Source organism: Cynara cardunculus, assembly GCF_001531365.2.
Source record: "Cynara cardunculus var. scolymus isolate 2C chromosome LG 7, CcrdV1, whole genome shotgun sequence".
Classification (NCBI taxonomy): domain Eukaryota; kingdom Viridiplantae; phylum Streptophyta; class Magnoliopsida; order Asterales; family Asteraceae; genus Cynara; species Cynara cardunculus.
Window position 1 is genome coordinate 3,069,724 of NC_037534.1, and position 4,858 is coordinate 3,074,581.

The 4,858-nt window shown below is 34.1% G+C and overlaps 1 pseudogene; it reads right to left on the reverse strand.

The window, feature by feature from the left end:
• Positions 1-2,492: 2,492 nt before the first annotated feature.
• On the reverse strand, positions 2,493-3,200 carry LOC112515673 (annotated as a pseudogene).
• Between the last annotated feature and the right edge of the window lie 1,658 nt (positions 3,201-4,858).

Sequence of the window (4,858 nt, forward strand, 5' to 3'; positions counted from 1 at the left end):
TTGCAGTACTTCATTGTATGCCCATACCTGTGACAAAAGAAGCATTGTGTTTCTGATAAAGGTCTTCCACGTCTTTTTCCATTGGAAGGCCCTTCACCATATTTATCTTTGTTATGATCTCCATAAGAATTCCTTTCATAATCCTTTTCTTTTGAAGGAACTTGTGAATGAAAAGCTTGTTCCATAGGACCATCATCAAAGTTTCTCATTCGTAGTTTATGGGACTGAAGTGTCCCCAATAGATTTTCCAAATAAAGTAATGACAAATCCTTTGACTCTTCGATGTCAACCACAACATACTCAAATTTCGAGTCAAACTCCAAAAATCTTTTCTATGATTCTTTTATCTTCAACCCCCTCCCCATTAATCCTCATTTGATTAGTGATGGTAATCACACGGTTATATAAGTCTTCAACGGACTCGTATTCCCTCATCTTAAGTCCACCGAATTCACAACATAATGTTTGCAAACGTACCATGTTAACTTTATCTTCTCCTCGGTAAGTCTTGTAAAGTGTGTCCCATGCCTCCTTTGATGTTGAAGACGAAGAGATTCTTTCAAAAATTACTTCATTCACAGCCTGAATTTTTAAGAACAATGCTTTTTTGTCGTTCTTCTTATTTTCTTTCAATTTGATGTTTTGTTGGGCTGTCAAAACGGTTGGTGTTGCAGATTCTTTAACGCCATCTTCAACCACACTCCAAAGTTCTTGAGACTCAAAAAACACTTGCATTTGAATGCTCCAATGGTGATAGTTCCTTCCGTTTAATTTTGGAAGTTGTTCCTGAAAAAACATTGTTATTCGGAGCCATTAGATTTTTAATCTTTCCTATGTTTTTTGTTTTCGGTTTCCTATGATCTTGAACACGGGCTCTGATACCACTTTATTGGAACAAATTAAAGAACACAAAATTGCAGGAAAGATTATTGGAAGAATTCCATGAAATGAAATAGTTTTATACACAAATTCACAAGTCTTTTTTCATATATCCACATTTTACATTAGATACTTACACACACATATATATATATATATATACTATATTATAAATCGTTTGACAAAAACTCTTAAAAATCATTTTTTATACATGAAGTACTGTTTATTGATGCATATTACTTAAAATTCAAGATTAAAGTAAATTGTGCATAAGTACAACTTATTAAAGCTTTATGTTTGAATTCGTGTAACTAACTGCGGATAAACATAATCAAATTGGATAAACATCTCATTTTAAAATATAAAAAATCTAAAATATAATTAGGATAATTATTGAGTTCTAATAGAATACTTAATTATTATCTTTATAATAAATATATTATTTAAACCTAAATTAAGTTACTTTGTTACGTTAAATTAAATTATAATAAAAGATTTGAATTAAAAGAATATACAAACAAAAACTTTTAAATAGTTAATTTGATACTAATATTAATATATTTTTTGCAAATTTTATACGATATTTTCAAATTTATATTTTATTCAAAAATAAAAACATTATCGTTTCCTCAAAAACACATAAAATCGTATTATATCGACACAAATAAAAAATAAAACGAAACATTGAAATGTAAATGTGTCTCGATGCATCGGACGAGTACCATTCTAATATATATATACACACGGACCATGCAACAATTATTTTCTTAACCAACACAATGGTCGGTAAATAACTTCCGATAACTGCCACAAATTATAGGTAAACAATACTACTTATACATAACCATATCACACCTCTAGCTTATAGTTTTGAACAAAGAAGAAAGAGTAAGAGACGAGCATATACCGAATCTTTCGTTGCTGAACAAGATTGTAACATGCAGACATGTACAATTGTAATTTGGTCTTGAGAATGCCAACACGTTTGGGTGTTGTCTAGTGAATGACTAAGGTGCGTCAATGAATGGATTACAACGGTTTCAATCCCTCTACTGGTGTTTGTGGGGTCTTTCAAGAAACCAATTTTCAATTCTTAATTAAGTTGACCAAGGAAGGGCAAGATATGGTGTTTTATATCAACAAGCTACATATATATATGTACACACAAAATATCTGTATCTTAAGATCAATCAAGAACCATTACAACTTCTAATTTACAAGTAGTCAAATGCATCAGTAATCATAATCAAGTAATTACCAACAATTAATTTGCACTTACATCAATGCATCATTGCTCCAGCTCCCCATTTTTTAGTTCCAGCTGCTGTCAAGATCCCCTACTGGTTTGAGTAATTAGTAATACACCTGTTGAAGATTTGATCTCTAATTGCATGACAATCCTGCTGCTCATGAAATATAGTAAGTTTTGGTTAAGAGAGGTATACAGTTTGAGAGCTTGAATCTCTTGATTGCTTTGATGTTTATCGACCCTTTTTGCATTTCTTTTTAAATTATAATCACTTTGTGGTTCATTTTCACTCCAACAATCTGACAACCTGATTTAAGTGTTAGGTTTGAAGGACTTACTTGACAGTCACACGCCATACCCATCATCAGGAATTATTTAATGTCTTCAAGTCATTATCAAGCCTCTTAACTCCCAGTTTTTCTTGTCCTTTCTCTAGCTCTTGCTCTTGCCTCTGCCCTTGACCGGTCTCTTGCAACATTATTCACTTGAACTCCAATTTGCATTTTCACCTAGTTTTCTTCTTTTTACCAGCAACACACTTGGGTACTGACTTTGCCTTTTTGCCGTTAGTTTCAACTGATCCTCCATTAATGGCTTCAAGAAATTTCAGTTAACATTGTTAGGTAACATGGAAAATGAGGAGTTGCCCAATCGAGGGTTTTGCTAGCTTTTTCAAACCCTAGCAAATCTTTGAGGGTACTACTGAAGAACTTTCGAGCGACCTCAGCAGAATCTCACCCTCCGATCCCTAGGGCCACGAGCTCTGTAGATCTTACTATGTCCATACTTCTTGGAGGCCCCAGTTTTCTTCTTATGGCGAAAAATTACCGAATCTAAAAGTTCATCATGATCTTCACAATTCTGCAACCTTGATCTTTCAGAAAACTGATTCCGGCTGCCGAACAAAATCTTGTTTGAGTGAAGTGACATTCTCCATGAACGGAGGAGGGAGAGCAATACTGTTGCCGGCATGAAAAGAATGTTCACCGGAGATAAATGGGTCACCGTCGTTCCTCTTGTGGTAGTTAAAGTGAAAATCATCTTTTTTCTGGTCGAAGAGGAGGAAAGACATTGATGGATGTGGGAAGATGTGGATAAGGATTTGAGAAAAACAATGTAATCCGCAAAAGATTCATTAAATCTTTGGGTTTAACTGGATCTTTGAGACCCTCTCTCTCTAGCTTTTGTCATTTTTTTAGCTAGGGCACAATTAGGTAGCCTGTAGATCATGGTACTTTCCAACCAAACATAAAAAGTAATTGGTACTTAAAAGAGAAAGATAAGCATAGGGATACATGATCGAATCTATGACCTCGAAACTATATATCACCAACATGGTGTTCAAATCTCATGTGATCGAAGTAGATGCTTTGATGGCTAACATTAAGTATACACATTTCACCAAAGGGAAAACAACAGATAGTTAAATCCATGTAGGAAGATCATAGAGCCATTTTATAGCGTTGGTTCGTTTGATCTCCTCTATATAATTCTGAAAGAGTGATCATGCAATCACACTTTCTTTCTTGAGAACGCTGGCTGCAGGTTTTGAATTGAACCCACATGGTCGAGAGGTTCTTGAATATTAGTTTACAAGCAGTACATTGGTTCTTAAATAAGAACTCAAGTTCTTAACTAATGTGTCTTTGAACTTCTTTTTTTAACTATTGACTGTATTTTATTTTATTAAGCTTATAAATATATAAATTTTACCAATATAGAATAGCTCCATTGGGATGTCGGTGTACCTGTCCCGACGTGGCGGAGATTCTCCGCAAAACCGAGGATGGGGGCAGGTAACGTGAACCCCAACCCGTTCCATTCTCGTATATTAAATATATTATTTGTAAAGAATAAGATTTAGTATTTTTTAGCTTTAACAAGAGTATTTTTATCTTTCTTCTTATACCCATTTTTCTGACATTTCTTACTAATTTTAGATAAAAAAAACATTGAGAGCCAAAGGCGTTTTGATCAAATACATATTAAGTTATGAAATTGTTCACATATAAACATTTGATACTCGATAAAACCAAAATTCTGGAAATATGTGAGATCTAAACCTGGACCATTATCGATCGAATGTGGTATTCAAAACATTTGATTTAAAATAAATCACATAAACAGGAAAAAAATCTGATTCCCCGTTGCGGGGATCCCGTTGGGAACATGGATGAGGATGTGATCATATTTCCTAGCTATGAAAGGGATTCAGATGGGGACGAAGATTGTGATCGAGAGAACATGGATGGAGATTGGGGTTCCCTCTCCCCATCCCAATGCCTAATATGGAAAGGAGTAAACTACAATTTTGGTCCTAAGGTTTAGTGAAAATTTTGAAAGTAGAACCTAAATTTCGATTAGTTGAATTTTCATCATTCAAGCATGTATTTTGCTGCGAAAGTGAGACCTGTCCGCTAACTTTGTCTATTAGGACGGTCGTTAGAACCAAGGGTAAATCGTCAAAACCATGTTTTAGGTCCCACTTTGAGAAAGCAAGCAAAACTCTTCTTAATTTGTTAAATTGACGATAATGTGACGATGAGAAATGCAAAAAGAAGTTATTGTTGGTCAAATTAATGCTTGAATAATCATAATCAAACTACAAAATCTACTTATACATCATTAGAATATTGCTACAGCTCCATCATTAATTAATTAATTAATTACAGCTGATCCATCACTAGCTAGCTAGGCTTCTTCTGTCAAGATCCCCTAATCGCAGGATGA